This window comes from Myotis brandtii, unplaced genomic scaffold (genome assembly GCF_000412655.1).
Source record: "Myotis brandtii unplaced genomic scaffold, ASM41265v1 scaffold84, whole genome shotgun sequence".
Lineage (NCBI taxonomy): Eukaryota > Metazoa > Chordata > Mammalia > Chiroptera > Vespertilionidae > Myotis > Myotis brandtii.
The window spans coordinates 3,618,768-3,638,017 of record NW_005371410.1 but is presented as its reverse complement, the minus strand read 5'-3'; positions in this window follow the sequence as shown (position 1 = coordinate 3,638,017).

The window sequence follows — 19,250 nt, the reverse complement described above, 5'->3', positions numbered from 1 at the left end:
CGCTCCCCCTCCCCCATCCCCAAATTGGAATAAAACCTCTTGAGGGTTATGTTGGCAATCTATCTAGAATTTGTAAGTGTAGGAGACTTTGGTAGTCATTTAAATATGAACTAAAGTATTATAATCATTTTTTGTGTAGACAGAATAATTTTAAAGACTATTCTAATTGCTTGGAAACATACAAACCCAAAGCCAGGAGTTTTCTGACTTATTCCAGGCATGGGAAAAAGTAAGTGGCTGAGAATCTTGGCAATTTTTGGAAAAAAGAACCTTAACAAAAAACCACATGAATTGCAGTCAATAAGAACCATGTTTGTTTGAAGATACCAGGACAGTGATTTTTGGCAGAGTTATTTTCTAGGAGTCAAAAGTATGTGAAAGTGGAATCTGCAATTGTGAATCATACACTGATGAGTCCTGACTTCGTAAAAGGGCACACACTCTAGTAAAGCATAATATTTTATAAGATTTAAAACCCAGAGTACTTTCTCCGTTAGAAACTCCTCTTTTGCCAAAATTTGATACCTCTTCTGGGTAAGTATACAGTAAGAGAAATTTAACGGTCATGGAGGGGTCTACGTTCCTCTCTCTCCCATTAAAACCTCATTTTTGTCATCTTCCCGAAATGGTCGTCTTAAGTCAATGTTAGAAAAACACACTATGAAATAGATGAAAGTCTTTTGAAGACTGGGAATGATTGGTGGAGAGCTGGTTGACCTGGGCCTTCATTACATGTAGAGATCAGGGAGCCAATAGTCCCCACCAGGCCTCTTTGCAACAGCATTTATGTACTTTCTCTGCTACCACTCGTCAGCGATATCCCATTCTAAGCCCTTCATAGGGCAAGGTTAATGTGACTTTTTTTTTTCTTCCCTGTGGGAAGAATTTTCTCCTGCCTACTGGAGCTTAGCAGCAGCTAAGAAATGTGACCCCAAGGTCACATTCAGATTAGAACTCAGTAAAACCTGGTGGCTTGGTATTCTACCATGGAGAGGCAGGGAAAGGGGAGGGTTTACAGCAGGAGGTCCAGACTGGAAGTGAATCTGGCTTAGCAGCAGCTTATGTCAAGAGGCTAGGAGTTGCGGCATTAATTTCCCTGGGTTGGGAGCCTGGGAAGAGTGGGTGTCAAGTGGCTCTGGCCACTTGGTTTCTTTGGGGGTTACCCTGAGGATCAGGATGAAAAGGGGAAGCTGGGCAGGAGCAGCAGTATGGCTTTACACAGAGCGCTCCCCAGGCAGCCGATAATTGGCTTACTCCAGTTCAGAGTTCTCTTAAGAAGCAGATTTCCGTTTCTGTTCTGTTGCCTCTGAGGGGATTTCCCAAATTAACCTTCTCTAAGCTTTCTTAAGAGCCTGTTTTTGAGGGCTGTCGGGGAATTTCCCTCTTCTGACCAAACTGTTGCTTGGCAAGATTTTTTTTACTGATCTTCATCTGGGGATTTTCTCACAGGCATTTTGCTACTTCCTGTTGCCCAAGAGTCTCTGCTCTCTGGAAACTGAAGAGTTATCAAGGGGACAGATAGGCTTTAGGAAAAAGGGAAGAAGAGGTGCTTTCTCCCCTCCTCCAGTTCATTGCTATAGTGACATCGGGTTGAAGACCAATCCCAGGGACCTTACTGGCTGGTTCAGATTGACTACACTACACGTTCCACAGGAACTTGGGTTGGACAGCATAATCACAAATCTTCAAAATGATTGGTGTATTAGAATCCCTCTCCTGTATTTGAAATGGATAGAAAACTCTTTTGTTAAAAGAAGCCATTAAAGAATCATTACTTCTTTTACTTAATGACAATGCTCTACCACTTCTTGAGTGCTTTCTGTGTGCCATGCATGGTGCTAAGGGATTTGCATGCATTTCTCATTTGATCCTGGCCACAACCCAGAGAAGTAAGCCTTATTAAGACCCATTTGACGGATGTGCAAACCGAGGGTCTGAGAGGTTTGGTAACTTAGCCAAATTTTCTTGGCTGGTGTTAGGTAGGCCTTCAAGGCTCTGGGATTTCCAAGCCCAGTCTATATTCATTCAGCTATAAGTTTGTACTAAATTTGGCATTTGTTTCATAGATCTTTTAGGTACTATAACCAGCAAAGTAGTGAGAATGACATGACCCTGAGAATAAGCAGCAACCCCCACCCCCCGCCCCAAACAAGGGGTGAAAATATTTTAAGGGGCAGTATTGATGGTTGTTAGCTTAGTTCTATGCACCTGCCAGGCCCTGTTGCTTTATGCTCACCATTTTAGCATGACCTGGAAAGATCTTTGGACCTGGGAGGTGGTAGGAATCAATATATAAAAGAAACTCCAATCAAGCAAATAATTAGTCCTTTTTCTTAAAGAACCCTTCTATCTAACCACTGCTTTCAACTTGCTGCTTCCTACCCTAGCTTTGTTCATTTTATCAAGGTCCTTAGGAATAATTCCCCCCAAGCACAGGTCCCAGAATATCTCTGACCCTGTTCTGGCCCAGGGAAAATAATGTTCTAGAATTGACCTACCTCTTTGATTCTTGATTGCTTTTAAGCCAGGTCAGTGTCTGTGTGTGTATTCTTATGGTATGAGGTTCTCAGGGGGATTGATTATTACCTCAGCTGACCTATGCAAAGTTCTCCCAATATTTTTGGCTCCACCAGAGACGTTATTAGTACAGGTGAGGGTGGACCAGGATTGATGTGGCTGCTCTTGGGAGTTCCCAAGGCATGGGAGATGCGCCTGCTGCAGTGATGTCCTTTGCTCTCCAGGATCTGGCTCGGAGGGATCCTCACCCAATCTCCTTCATCCGAATAGTGAACTCTGATAGCCACCAACTGTTGAGAATTCACCAGCTGCCAAATGATTTACCTGCATGAACTCACTTGATCTTCACCCATGAAGGTAGGCAAAACGAGTCCGATTTATTTAACCAGTGAGGAAACCCAGGCTCTGGAGTGTTACTGATGAGCTCAAAACCACCTCGCTTGTAAGCTGAGGGCTGGGATTCAAATACTGCTCTGCCTGACTCCTCTTTGTGGCTTTGGGGGAGGGAGAAACAAGCCTCATTTTGCTTATTTTTTAATCACCAGGAAAATACAGCCTTAAAGCAACAAACATACAGGCTATGTCATCATTTCAAGTAATAAGGTAGTACGAAGAGAACCAGATTCTAATCCGCGTGATGCCAGTGCCGAGGAAGGAAGGTGGCTTCCTTATCTTTACTGCTGCCAGGGCATTTTCTCAGGGGCTCTGAAATTTCAGGGGCTAAGTAAGCAATGCTAGGTTTAGGCTTTCATGCCATTTGCTTGAGAAACAACAACAACAACAACAGGTCTTTCTAAAGCAGCGGTTCTCAACTTGTGGTTCGAGACCCCTTTGGCGGTCGAACGACCCTTTCACAGGGGTCGCCTAAGACCATCCTGCATATCAGATATTTACATTACGATTCATAACAGTAGCAACATTACAGTGATGAAGTAGCAACGAAAATAATTTTATGGTTGGGTCACAACATGAGGAACTGTATTTAAAGGGCCAGAAGGTTGAGAACCACTGTAAAGCCAGTACTTTATAACTCTTCTAATCCCAAGAATCTATCTTTCAGTGTTCATTCCCAGACAGTGGTACATGTTGTAACCAAAATCCCCTTTCCTTTCAAGGACTGAATGTCACTGCTCTTCCCACCAGTTCCCTGTAGAAGAGCAGAGGAAGATAGCCCGAGGGGCCATCACGGCAGGCAGCCAGGGAGAGGGAAGCTCTGCTTCCCAAATGCAGTGTGGCGTGTGCCTCCTATGTGTCACGTGGGGTCCAGGCTGAAAGATGTGATGTGCAAAAACCTCAAGTGTCTTGGTGCAAAGAAAGGCTCATCTTCTCAAAGTCCTAGTCTCCACTATCCTTCTCCCAGCTCCACAATTTAATCAATTTCAGGCCCTTGAATATTAATACAAAACCTAGCAAAACAAAAATACCCCCCAAGTATTTTTTCTTTTCAAATTCGATATGACCTCATGGCTGTTGCTTTATAGCCTGTGGAAAATGGTGTAGTGTTACTCCTGGTATATGGGAGGTTGTTAACAAACATAAATCCATCAGACCACAGGCAGTTTAGAGGAACCTGCCAGCCTATTGCTACTTGCGTACCAAGAGCCATTTGGTACCTCAGAGGGCTCTGGCTTGGTATGGCAAGGGAGATCCATACCACCAAAACGAACTCGTCCTGCCTGAAATCTGGGCTCTAGAAAAACCTTGCGCTGCCCCTGACCCATAATTTAGCACCACTTTCTTCCATTTCCGTTTCTATAAATTAAAATGTGTAATGGAGCCAAGCGTCCAGCGGCAAGCCGCATATCATTTACACTTGCTACAATTCTCGATTTCTTCATTTTTAAATTTTGCTTAAAAGACAACACTTTCCATTCTTTTAAGCAGATTCCTGCCCCCACCCCTAGTGACCACAGACAAAGAGTCTCATTTTCCAATGGATGACGGAGAGAAACCCCTTCATCTCTGTTGAGCATGGAAGTGATGTGGTTTATGTGCTCACCCACACACGTGCCCCCTGCATCCATCTGGTCCTTGGCTTTGTTGTTGCAATGCATATGCACCAGGCTGCCTGGTCCTGGAACTTCGCCTGAAGTCTGGGCCCCCAGAGCTGAGCACGGCCGCTCTCCATGCACTGGTGCTTCTGCTGCTTGGAGGCCTGGCTTCCCCACAGCAGCTGGTGCTGCACGGGAGCACGAGGCCCTGCACCCTCCTGATGTTCGGTCCTTCCAGAACCTTCAGCATGAGAGCCACCACCTCCAGGCTGCAGCCCCGTGTTGTGCCTCTCTCCTCAGTGCCCAGAAGGACCTAGCAGGGTGAGCCCCCTCTTCACTGCCACTCCCGGGTCATCGCAGTCTTTGTCGGCCCCAGAGCCGGTGCTCTTGGTCATTCCGCTTAATATGACTGCCGTGTTGCTAGCCCAGCAATGAGTTTTCCTCATAGTGTTTTAGTCTAATGGATGCTTTATAATTCTGAAAATTCATAGTTATTAGTCATTTTAAAAATTGCCATGAGCTGTTTTTCCCTGTAATGCATTGAGTATGATTTTAACATCTGTTCTTATAAAATGAAACTACTTATATAGCTAGCTGAGTTGGAATGATCCATGTCAGTAAAAAGATATAAAACATATTCCTTTTACTTAGAGATGATCCTTACCTATGATTGTGGAAGCAATATTCAATTTTATCCCTTTGAGGATGTTTTCAAAACTCTTTAAGTTAAATCAGATTTTAACAATGTGTTTCAGATGTTAGCAGTGACTTAGGTATCGTTATCAGCAACCATAGTTTGAATGTGATAAATTCCAGAATAGCAAAGAAATTCCTGCTGTTCCCACTTCTCCAAAAGAAAAAACAGACACACACACACACACACACACACACACACACACACACACACCCCTTTGGGTTTGACGTTAGCCTTAGTTGTTAAAACAAAATACCAACATCTGAGTCAAAATTAGTCACTGTAGTTATATCTGACTTCTAAGACACTTCTCCCTCTTCCCCCTTCTTCCCAACACTCACAGTGTCCACACGCTCACTCACTCCTTTTCTGTAGTATTATTGGAAGTGAGGCATTGGAGATGAGGAGAGTTTTCCAAGGTCCTGGGTAAAAGTAGCCAAAGAAGCTGAACTCATGCTTCCCTGTGGTATTCCACCTGAGAATGGTAGCATTTTGAGAAGAGATGGGAGTAAGAAACACTGAGGCATATATTAATTGGAGAAGGCCTTTTTTGCATTAAGGATCTTTCATAGTGAAGATGATTTCATAGTATCCAAACCTTGTACAGAAACATTATTGACAGTTTGTTAACTAACTCCACAGTAAATAACCATGTATAGAACATGTTTGCCTGACTGAAAAAAAATAGGGTATTCATTTGGTAATTATTAATTTTTCTTATTAATACATGAAAATATTTAAGAAAAAGGGTTTTAGCCCTATTTCTTTGTTCTCTTTTAACAAAATTTTTCTAAAGGGTTGGCAATAGTTGCTGCCTGTAATTTATTTCTTATTATCACTTTTTAAAACTTGTTCCATGAATGTGTTTCTCCTAAGAACTGCTCTTTTCAAAGACGCTGAAGACCTATACTTTCCTAAGTCCGTCAGTCCGTTCTCAGTCCATAGCTCAGGTGTGTGTAGGTAACATTTGACACAGTTGATTACTCCCTCTTTTCTGAAAGTTTTCTCACTTGGTTTCCAGACCCACCTTTGCTTAGTGTTCCTCCTCCTCACTGGGCATTCCTTCTCAGTCTCCGTTGTTGGTCTCTCCTCTGCTCCTTGATCTCATAGCCTTAAAGGGCCCCTGGGCTTTCTCCTCGGGCCTCTTCCTTACTCACTTCCTTGGTGATCTCACCCAGTTTCTCGGCCTTACGTATCATCCATAAACAGCCATATGTGTATTTCTAGCTCAGACTTCTCTCCTGAACTTTAGACCTTCATCCAACTGCCCACCTGATGCATCAAATTTAACAAGTCCAAACTCTAACTCCCATTCTTCCTTTTAAGGTCTGCTCCACTTGTACTCTACACTGCCTCAGATGATGGCACCTCTATCTTTAATTAGTTCAGGCCAAAAACTTTAGAGTCATCCTTGACTCCTCTCTCTCTCTTTTTTTCTTTTTTCACATCCAAATCTTGTTGGCTCCGCATCCTAAATGTATCTGGAATCCAACCACTTTTCACCACGTCCACTGCTGCTGGCCTGGTCTGAGCCACCGGCATCTCCTTCTTGGATCGTTGCAGTCACTTCCTAACAAGTCTCCCTGCTTCTGCCCTTGCCCCTTGCTTCTACTACAGTCTAGTCTCAAGAATTCAGTCAGAGAGATACTCCAAAAGATGCAAAACAGGTCATGTCACTCCTCTGCTCAAAATTATACAAATAGGTGTCCTGCTTCACTCAGAATAAATACAAGTCCCCACAAAGACCCACACTACCCATGGGTCTCTCTGGCCTCAACTCGCTAACTTCATCTTTGTTCATTCTATTCCGGCCATATTGGTGTCCTTGCTATTCCTCAAACACCCCAGACATGTTTGTTCCCTTGGCCGAGAATGCTTTCACTAGATAGCCAGCTGGCCCACTCCCTCACCTTCTTTACATGTGCCCTCAAGTCTCGCCTTCTCAGTGGGGTTTACCTCACAACCTATTTAAATTGAACTTGCCTTCCCTCTCCACACCCAGCACTCCTGATCATCTAACCTGTTTAATATTTTCTTTTTCCACAACATTTATCCCTTCTAATGTCTATTAAAATTACTTCCTTATTGTGCTTATGGCTTATTTTCTGTTTCCTCCCTAGAATGCAATCTCTATAGGGACAGGAACCTCTGTATATTTAGTTCACTGATCTATTCTAAGCACCAGGTCAGTGTCTTCTGCAGAGTAGGGGATTAATAAGTATTTTTGAATGAGTGAAAGCTTAAATCTTAGAGACAGGAATGACAGAAATGAGAAAAATCTGTAAAGATCATATCTGTGTTGAGTCAGTGATTTTAAAAGGTATTTTTATCTCTTCCTGATGATGAAAATGAATATACTACTTTGTCAACTCACATATTTAAAGTACTCGCAGTTTGTTCACTTCAACTATTGCTTTTGAAGAACTCGATAAGCATCTTATTCTTTTATCCCTCCTTTTTTGGTAAGCCTCCTTTTAAGCATTCAGATAACTAGGGTATTTCTGTTCTGAAGGCATCAAAAAGGCATTTTTAAAAAATAACTGAAGGATAGAATTTACCAGGCTTCTTGGTAAAATTAACTCCTCAGTATTTATTCTTACTGTCTTTGATGAATAATACTTATAGCCCCTGCCTGGATAGTACTTAATATTCATAGCATTGTGAGGGGCCTTGAATTTGTGTGACCTGGTTTCTCAGCCTAAAGTGGGTGGGATTCTGACAGCAAGTTGATTTGTGGGTAAAACCACTGACCATTGTTCCAGATCTGATGACCACAATAGCTGTTACATGTTTATGTTAATACTTCCCTTTTTGAGGCATTTAAATAAACACTTTTCTTGGTAATATGAGGTAAACTCCATGTGTTAATAACAAAATTTCTGAGGCTGATCAAGAGTGTTTTCTTAATCACATCATGAGTGCTTACTAAATGACAACATGGTTGGTATAGAGGTTAAAGAAGGGTCATTCATGTCACTTTCTTGTTGGAAGGTCTTAAATAGTATAAGTTATTTTATCCTCTAGTTTTCGCCCATGCCCCTTTCCCTATGCCAGGGAACCCTTAAGTGGACTTGCTGAAATAACTGTTATGCATATGCTAGATTGAATTTATCATGATTAATTGGTTTACATTTTTAAAAAATCAACTATTATTTGTCATGGCAATTCTATTACTTAAAGCAGGGGTCCTCAAACTACGGCCCGTGGGCCACATGCAAATACAAATATTGTATTTGTTCCCATTTTGTTTTTTTACTTCAAAATAAGGTATGTGCAGTGTGCATAGGAATTTGTTCATAGTTTTTTTTTAAACTATAGTCCGGCCCTCCAACGGTCTGAGGGACAGTGAATTGGCCCCCTGTTTAAAAAGTTTGAGGACCCCTGACTTAAAGTAACTTTGTTTGAATGGATCAAAATTTATCACTCCATTTTTAACACTAGGGCTTGAAATCACTTTTGTATTTTCTGATTAAAAGCATTAGAGGAATATAATATAATTATAGGAGTATGATAACATATATAAGAAGTTTGGACAATTTTTAAAAATTACCTGTACTTCCATCTAACTGTTATGCTCATCTATACACATTTGCTGCTAATCATTTCCTACGTACATACAACTATTCCTATACCTGAAGGAATATCACTGTCACTGGATGTTAATGGGAACCCTTCGCGATAGGGACCCTTTCTGATCATTCTGTGTATACTCATTGTTTAGCATAGTGCCTAGTACAGACAGATGCTTGAAAAACCATTGCCAAAAGAGTAAATTAATAAGTGGATTTGCAGAAGATTGGATTAATTATTGGATTAAAACATTGGATTAATTATTTTGTTGGTTCACAGGGAGAGGCCAAAGTCCCAACACTTGACAAACATTAGCTGTTGAGTGACTTACTCTTCTGCTCAGACCTCTAGGAGCAGCACAGGGGGAGGGGGATGGGGGATGGGACCGTCCAATGGTGACACGGTTACTCTTCTGTCTTGCTGGAAAACAGCAGCACGAATTCCTTTCACTTCTTCACTCTTTATCTGCAGATTACCTGGGACTAGAGTGGCCTTAAATCTGTGAGACAGACTGAGTGCTAATAAACAGGTTGCCGATCCTAAAATAAAATTGCAAATTGGATTTGGAGTTTGATGAAAGACACAGGTTTGTTGCTAATTTAGATTACAAATGTCATAAAAAATGAAACCCAAAAGGTTGGGCAATTTCTAAATTAAACACCCTGTCTTAGAATAATTGCCATGTTACATCATCTGTGTACTTTGATAGAATTTGAACAATACTTTATTGCTCAGAATAATGTTCTATTCTTGTCTCCAAATAATACTTGAGTACATGCTCTTGTACTCCTGAATTGTAGGAAGGGTGTTGCCCTGACAGCTGGCACACTGTCTGCAAGAGAGACTTGGTTTTGCAGGAACTTTTCGGGTACTAAAAAATCCCTTTTCCTCCCCCCTCCCTTAACCCAGCACCCTATTCATTCACTTGCAAGAGACCTGAGCTTTGTTATTTTTTCTAAATCTGAATGGATTGAGTCAGGCTTGTGTAGTCACCATTGAGGACAGACTATGGTAGCATGGAGAATATTATTTGAATCTTCTTTTCATAGCCAGTAAGCTGGCTATGAAAAGGGTAGGCCCATCAATCATAACTTTTTCAAATTACAAATCCTTTGACAGAGACTTTACAAGCTATCATTGCAGCAAGTAGAACTGGGAACAGTTTTTTGTTGTTGAACAAATACACCTGGTCATTTTGGACATTTCTATTTTGATAGTTTAGCTAGTGGGACAAGGTTCCTGGGCTTAAATAATAGCTTTCCTGCATTTCATGTTTCTAAGTCTGAGTCTGAATTTAAGGAATGGTAATCTGTCTCCTTTTATACCACAACAACTATAGAATTCCACAGAATTTTGTCTGAAATGACATGAACTAGTTGTCATTGTCTGGGAGATAGTTCTTCATTAGGACACAGCACAGCCTTTATTTGAAGGCCATACACACAACAAATAATGGCTGTGTTTGTGTATTTTTCTGTTTCTTTAAAGCATTTAAATTTCAATTATGGGAGTATAAGACATGAGTTGTATTATTAAACTCTCCTTTATGTTCCTTCATAATGACTACTTTTTTTTTCTTTCTGAGTTAAAATAAACCTTTTTATCTTAAAAGCCTGTGTATTCTAAAAATGAATGAACACTATACAGAGACTGATCACTATGCTATTTGTCCCTTATTATGCATTCTCTTCTCCTCCATACTAACAGAACCTCTGATTTTTAAGCTGGGAATATAGATGTCCAGAAAAAAGGGGGCTATTTCCCAGTCTTCCCTGCAAAGGACTAGGTGGAAGTATTATATGGCAGCTTCTGAAACTTTCTTAAATGACAGTTGGTATGTACCTCTCACCCTTTCTTTGTCCCTTCCTCCATCCTGTTGCTACAATTGCGGACATGCTAGCAGGAGCTCTAGCTGACATTTTGGATTATGAAGATAAGGACAATACACCAGGCTCGGCTCCAAATGGATTCCTTCCATTTGTAAAAAATATAGAAACATCTTAATATTTGTAATCATTGAGTATTTTCCTTCCTTTCTCACATAATTATTGGGCACCAAGCTAAGCCTAATATGCACCGATCACTCTTCTAGGTGCGGGTGAGATAAAGTCTCTATTATCAATATGTTCATAGATTAAAAGGGGAGAAAAATAAGAAAATAAATTATAATACAACCCAAATTTGTTCAGGTTTCACCAGTCCATGAGTACAAGCATGGTCCTCCTAAGAGAAACAGCCTGGATTTTGCAGGCTTTGTTCCATTTACATGTGTAGGAACTTAGCCTCCTGCCAGGCTTTTCACATGGGTTCTCAGTCCGACCACATGCTTTCCCATTTCAGGTCTACCCTGTTGAAATCTGCTGCTTTCAAGATCAAGGATGCCAAGTGTCTGGTTTTTGGTGTTGTTGTTTTGTTTTTGTTGTTGCTTTTACTTTCAAACTTTTATATAATGGCGGAGGAAGGCAATGCTATTTGTGATACAACTTTAAAGCTTTTCATATTGTTTTCAAATAATCCTAGAAAACAATTCAACAGGGGGAAAATCTCTGTAGTAGGCAGCCTGACTGGCAGCCAGTGTCTCTAGAACAGTTTAGAGTAAAGCATTTCTATTGTTTTCCAGACTGGCCTGATCCAAAAAAGAAAAGGCTAGTTTAACCAGTAAACAGTGTAGAGTTACAAGACAGGGGAAATAGGCCAGGGGAGTAACTGAGACCACACTTTCTTCACAAGCTCAGCCATTCTTCCCCACCCCTTTTCTGGGGTAGATTTGAAAAGAACATAAATTTCTGCAGATGGTCATCACACAGCTTTGTCCGTTTTCTTCAGTGTCATAGTCTTTGGGCCTAGAACAGTGCCAGACACTTACTAGCAACTCAACACATATGTTAACGTTGAATGAATGAATGCCAAATTGGGTTAGTCCTTCAATCTACACTTTACTGCAAGCCAGCTGTCTTCCATGGGGAGAATGCCTCTACCTGGACGCCTTTTCTTCCCAAGTCCTTGATAACACAGCCTTTTCCAAATTCTCTTCCAGTTCCCTTCTCTAAGAACTCAGGCCTGGTCCCTGGGTCATTGCTGGGAAATAGACATACTTGAACCCCAACTATAGCCTAGGCCCAAACTTAATTTCCTGACTTCATTATAATATAAAGTGATAAGAGCTACACTCTATGCACAGAGGAACATAGCAAAAGAGACACAGAAAACTGAAAATAGCAGGAAATCAGAGGGAGGGAGACAGATGGTACAGAAAAGATGATGAATAAAATGTTGCCTGCTTCATATTTTTGCTTTTTATCATCCCTGAGAATTTTGTCTTTGTAACCTAATTGTTACCTCCTCCTCCTCCTTGTTTTATAATTTCCTCTTTCCAAGTACACTATAGGTGCTAGTTAGATATTTGTTGACAAAGAGAATTAAGACATTAGTGGAATGCCACTATTTCATGCTCCCCCCTTTCCCCCAGCCAATATTTGCTTTTCTGTATTGATTGCTCTGTGGTTACACTGGGCTATAAGATACTGGATAATGAGAACTCAATAAACCCTCATTTGTTCAAACCAATCACTACCTATGGACTATACACAATATGCCAACCATTGTACTAGAGGGAAAGCCACAAATATTAATAAGGCAGAGTTCTAAAGAAGCATGCAGTGTAGCAGTAGAGATAAAGAATGTCAAATGACTATAATGTAAAGCAGAAAGAGTTCCATGATGTACTAGGAGGTGACATAACTTGCTATGAGAAAGAACACAGGAAGAAAAGAGAACTCAAGCTCATGAGCTCTGAGAAGGCAACACAGAAGAGCTCTATGAAGAATGAGCATGATTTTAACCAGTGGAGATGGGTAGAGGAACCATGTAGATAGTAGGAACTCCATGAACAAATATATAGAGGTGAAATTCAATCCACAAAGGTACCCATATAGTTGTTTCCAGTATTTCCTCTCATCCTTTATCAATCATGTGTCAGTCTCTTAAACCATAGCCAGTACGATAGTGGCATGGCATGTTTTTTGAGTTTGCACTGAAGAAGAGGGTTTCAGTGAGCAATGCTGTTGGCAGTATTTTAAAAGGAAGATTAAAGTACCACGCTACATGTGAATTAGTCTGTCCAATTCTGCATGCAAAGCAGATGGCTGTTAAACATTTGTTCCATCCCTGGTATTGTCTGCCTTATAAGTGCTAAAGAGTAGCCGAAATGGAGAATTCTATCACGTTAAAGGAATTTTTGCCTATAATTTGTTTATAACACACTATTGACTAATGGGCAAGCTCCCTTGCTCCCTGGGGCTATGCTCCAAGTGCACACACATTCCAGAAAGATTAGCCTTTCCCCTGTTGCTCTTAAAAGCCCTGAAAGCCATGGGAATCAATACATACAATAATTTATCACTGACAGATTAAAATTTTCTATTGATTTCTCCTGGAATGGGGATTTGTGCCACCCAAGGAGCTTCATTCTCTTAATAGACAACTAGGCAATCAGTTGTAATTTTAAGTTTTGAGATGCTTTGGCAACATTTTTTATGGAACATACAGAGGAAAAATAACAAGAGGCCTTGGCTAGTTTCAAACTCTTGCTGAGTTGCACAGAAGTGATTGCCCCTTGCCTGCCTGTGCCGACTCTGAGCCTTGGGCCCCTGAAGCAGATATTCTGTCCCCGGCCATGTATCCAAGGACTGCTGTCAATTTCCAAGCACCAGAAGTCTGGTGGGCGCCTCATCTTTTCTTCCTTTCTGGAGACAGTTGTATACTCAAAATGCAGTCTGAGGCTCTCCATCTCGAGTCCAGCAAGCAGTCGGTATTTGGAGGAGCCATCAAGCAGGCTTTATACTAGTGATTTTCAAACTTGAATGTGTACACAGGTATTCTGGGGAGGGGGTCCCCATTAAAGTGCAGATTCTGACTCTGGGGTGAGACCTGAGACTCTACAGTTCTGACAGGCTCGTAGGTGTTACCTGGAGCAAAACCTTAAACGCATCCCTCTCCAAGGCAGGAAGGACAGGTGGTGTGGCAGGCAGTGTGCTGAGCACTCAGAAGATGAAGCCTCCAACCAAGTGTTCCACAAGCATCAGGAGCAGAACCCGAAGGGAGAACGCGAGCTCTTCACTGGTCCTTACTTATGTGTTTCTCTGAGGCAAAACGGGGATAAGAGAGGAAGAGAAAGAAAAAGAGATTGTTCGTTTCTCTTTCCCACACATTTTAATCCCTTGCTCTGTGCCAGACTTTTTAAGCACAGGGACTCTAAACTATAATAATAAAACGGATGGAGAAGTAGCTTGTTCTGGAAAGGCAGACATTGCAAGCATTCCCCTCAACACTTTTTATTTTGGGCAGGTAACTTTTATTCCAAGAGTCTCTGTGAGGAACCAGCATCTCCCTGCAGAACAACATTATCTGCCATTGTTCTTCATGTTCAAAGATTCTTCTGGCAATGATGTTACTATTCCTGTGTGAGTCTGGCAGAAAGCCCTAAGATGTGACCTAATTTCCAAATAGCTTGTCCTTCTGGTGAGCTGTTATTGGTAAAACCCGCTGTAGTTTATGACTCTACCCTGTAGACTTGGACAAAATGGAAGGGCAAAAGAGATTCCCACCTGAATGAGTTTGTGCGACTAGATGATCTTTTTGGAATGATAGCGTATGCCCATTAAATGAAGAGATGATATAGAAACCAACACGCCATCTTTTCTTTCTGAGAGAAGGGATCTTAAAAGCCTGAAAGTGGCAGATCATTAAATAGTTTGGTGTTAGCTCAAGAAGGACACCCAACACGCCATCTTTTCTTTCTGAGAGAAGGGATCTTTTAGCCTGAAAGTGGCAGATCATTAGTTTGGTGTTAGCTCAAGAAGGACAGATCCTGGTATATTTATAGTGATGCTGCCCAGGGGGGAAACTGTTTATGTATGGACCAGTTTTATCATCCCTTCCCTCCTGAGTGGATCTTGAAAGTTAAATTATAACATCGCATTATGCTTAAAAGGGAAGGATGCTTCATAGACAAGGCATTTACTAAGCTCTTGAGGGACTGCTGTGCACTGATCAGATGACAGATGGTGTTCAGCTTTCACAATGTAGGAGTGCTGGAAGAATGTCGGGTCACAGTGAAGCCATGGAAATCAGAGTGAAATAGGCTGCAAGTTGTTCTAAGCCTGGCATAGGAAGAAGAGGTACCAGGAAAATGATCCTAACCACCAAGAGAGAAAAGGAAACTGTAGCAACAAATAACAGTACTTTAATGTTTGAAAAGTAGGTCTGCCCCTCATTTAGCTGTGGGATATTGGGTAGGTTACCAGTGTCTCTGGGCCTTGCTCTACTAGTACAGCAGATAAGAGGTGTTAGATGATCTTTAAGTTCCTTCCCAGGTCTGTAACTTTTGAGTGCTTATTATCTACTGAATGCACCATGCAACATACACCTTCACGTGCATTATCATCTAATCTCTGGTAGATTTTTTTCCATCCCCATTTTACAAAAAAGAAACTAAGGTTCGGAGAGCTTGAGAAAAGAAACCAGGCCAAGTTTACACAGCTACTAGGAGGCAGAGCTGGGATTCGAACCCAGGCAACTTAACAGCATAGCTAATGCTTTCAAGCGTTACAATGCATTGCCTTTATAAGAATTTTATGAGTAAAGAATAAAGGAATATTTTATTTGTTACTCTCTTAGAAAATCAATGGGGGAGAGGGGTTCGTTATAATATTGGTTATACACCTGTCTGAAAATTCTTGACATATTAGTTTGATCCTGACGAAGGAGGATGTTGTACGTGGTGTCATCATTTGATGTCGAAGAATTTAACTCATGAGATGAGCGACACACACCTTCCTTCTTCCTTCCTCGGGTCCTTAGCTGCAGGCACTGAGAGCTTTACTTCTCAGGTCCTTGGATGGAAGTGGGGAAGAGTCTGCTCTCGTTTAAAGGAGCTACTAGTAAGTGCTTCCACACTATAGCCCCTCGCTTTATTCTTTGAATTCCTCCCACTAATGTTATTCCTTTTATTTTCAAGTTGTAAGTAACAATCCCTTTTAATGGGGGGATTAGTGGAATAGATGTCCTCAACAAAGTTCCTAGTAATTTCTGCTAAGTGACTTCTAAAGTGACCTCTTATGGCCCCAACAACAACAAAAGACAGTGAATGCACTTCCCCCAAAGCCTGCCTTGTATTATGAGTCAATGAAATGCATTTGGGTAATATTTACTCTCTTGGATGATCTGTGCTGGGAAATTTCTCTATTAATAAAAATAATAGAGCCAAATATGAGTATTTATAGCTGCAATTAATCCCCTGATTATGTCCCACTGAGATCTAAGGGTATATGCATTTTAAAAGTGTATTTTAAAGTTTCTAGTCTATGACACAGATGGACACCCGTACAAAAATCATAGGTTAGATCAAGCATGTCAAACTCATGGCCCGTGGGCCACATGCCTCGTTCAATGAGGCATGCAGCTTGTGGGCCTCGAGTTTGACAGGCTTGGATTAAGTCATAAGATCATACAAATTAACATACCTCATAGACTAGTGTGTGAGGGGTGCCAACAAAAGTTCAACAAAACTTTTGTATTAACAAATGTTTGCTATCACCAATCTAATGTTAATAGGATTCCCCAATTTGGGGTACGGGAAGAGGAGAAACTTTATGTAAATGAACAATTTGCAAACTGGGGAAACACAGCCTCTGGTTTAATGGAAAGTGTACTCTACTGAGACAAAGGGGAAGCCTGATTATAGAGAGGAAGTGCCTGCCCTGGTCCTTGATTGGTCAATTTTTATGCAAATGAGGAATCCAAATTTGCTGGTTTGATTGGTCCAAATAGCACTGTCTTAATTGGTCTGATTGGTCATTACAGAAATGTTCTGATTGATTGGTAAAGATGCAAATGAGAATATAGCTACCCAGCTCCAATTGGGTAAGTCAGGTCTCATCATGTTAGTCAAAGTCAGATTGCAGGAATTCCTCTATAAGGTGGGTTGGGACTGCAGGAGCACAGTGTAGGCCTACAGTTCAGCCCATGGCTTTTTCCTGAAATACAGCGTGTCTCCTGAGAGGCCTCCGTGAGCAATGCCTGCTAGACTCTGGTTATGAATTTAAGCCCAATTAACTACAAGGAGTCCCTCTTGGTAGATAATTCCTTCTTCTGGCTCACAGTTAACATAGAGGTTTACCTGGATAAAAGTTATAAAGTATGCACTTAATACCCAGCTAATACCCAGAAATAGCTCTGGGTCGTTTTCATGTTTCCCAATGTTAGAAAAAGAGCTTGTCAATGAGGCACCAGTAATGGCACGTTGTTGGTGTACTGTAGAGTACATTTAAAAACTTGATAAATTGCAAGGAGCAGCGATGTCCCTTAATTAATCTGACCTTGCCTAGATTAGCAATTTTGGATTTCAGTTTCCATGTGCTCCCTCCTCACTGTAGTCCTCAAAAGCAAGCCCTGGAGAAACCAGACTCCTTTCTTCCTTCTAACTCGCTTTCCAGAAGACCTTACGGTCCTCTAATCCCTTTAGCAACGGTTCTCAACCTGTGGGTCGCGACCCCTTTGGGGGTCGAACGACCCTTTCACAGGGGTCACCTAAGACCATCGGAAAACACATATATAATTACATATTGTTTTTGTGATTAATCACTATGCTTTAATTATGTTCAATTTGTAACAATGAAAATACATCCTGCATATCAGATATTTACATTATGATTCATAACAGTAGCAAAATTACAGTTATGAAGTAGCAACGAAAATAATTTTATGGTTGGGGGTCACCACAAAATGAGGAACTGTATTAAAGGGTCGAAGCATTAGGAAGGTTGATTACCACTGCGTTAGAGGCTTTGAAATACTGTCTCCAACCACAAGGCATCATGAATATTCATAAAGGGGTGTGGCTCTGCTGCACACTGGGCTCCTGACAGCTGAGACTGGCTGAAAGGGCCAGCCAGCTGCAGGCTGAGAAAACAGTCCTCATTTTGTGTGCTGGGCTGACAAGCTGTCCAGCCCCGAGCCTACTCGAGACCGCACATTGTGCATGTGTGGAAGGGGCTCTGCCAAGACTAATGGACTTTTCTGAGGCAGGGCACAGGAGCTAAATTCGAGGGGTTTAAATCTCTGCCACCCACCTGCCAGGGCATGTGAAATTCCATTGATAAAAATTCAGGCATTATCCTCTCCAGGAGTTTGTCCCTTTTAAAGAACACAAATACCCCTTGTGTGAGTAATCGCAGGCTTTTTATCCTCTGGTGGCACCTCTTCCTTTGCAATTCTTTCCATTGGAGACTCTTTCTTCTGCCTTCTCAGGGTTAATCACAATGGCTCCTCACTTTTTTTATTCTTTATTTTTAAGATCATCAAGCCATCTTATTTCTATCTCCCCTCCCCTCCATCGTTCTTCACTTAGCAGTATAGCATGGTGGTTAAAAGCCAGACACCCTGAATTAAAATTCCAGTTTGACCACTTAGAATCTGTGTGAATGTGGCATATCAACCTTTTGTCTCCGTTTCTTCATGTGCATATTGGAGGTAATAATACTATTTACCACATAATGTTGGTCTGAGAATGAAATGATCTACATCTGTTATATGATAGTAAATTATTATATAATATAATACTAGTCATATAATGTATTAATGTATGGTGGTCACATGTATTTTACAAATATATGTGTGTGTGTGTGTGTGTGTGTGTGTGTGTGTGTGTGTATATATAGTGTTTGAACAGTGCCAGGCATGTTTTAAACACTCAATACATGTTAGTATTATTATTATTTTAAATATGTTTTTATTGATTTCAGAGAGGAAGGAAGAGGAAGAGAGATAGAAACATCAATGATAAGAGTAATTGATCAGCTGCCTCCTGCACCTGCCCACTGGGGATCGAGCCTGTAACTGGGGCATGTGCCCTGACTGGGAATCCAACTGAACCGTGACCTCCTGGGTCATGGGTTGATGCTCAATCACTGAGCCACACCAGCAGGGCTTGTTATTATTTTATCTTTTGACTGAATAGGACTGGCTGAAGACAGCTGAGTGTAAAACAGAATGGAAATTAGCTGGGGCAGGTACTGCAGGAAGTGGAGCCCCATCAAAAGCAAAGTGTGAAAGAAATTTCGTTCACCAAAGTCAAGATGAAAGTCAGGCTGAACCCAGAGAGATCAGGAAGATGAGCCTGCAGTGGGAGCTGGGATGCAGCTAAGAAGGGAGTGCCATTGGGAAAGCATTGGCCATCTGTATATCTTATTTTGCCCATTTTAAATTAGATTGTTTGTCATTTTTGGTGTTCAGTTGTATACTTTTTATAAAAAAATAAATTTTGTATATTAATCTCTTATTAGATGTATTATTGGTGAATATGTTCTCCCATTCAGTGGGTTGTCTTTTCATCTTGTTGATGGTTTCCTTCACTGTGCAAAAACTTTTTAGTTTGATGTAGTCCCATTTATTTATTTTTTCTTTTGTTTCTCTTGCCT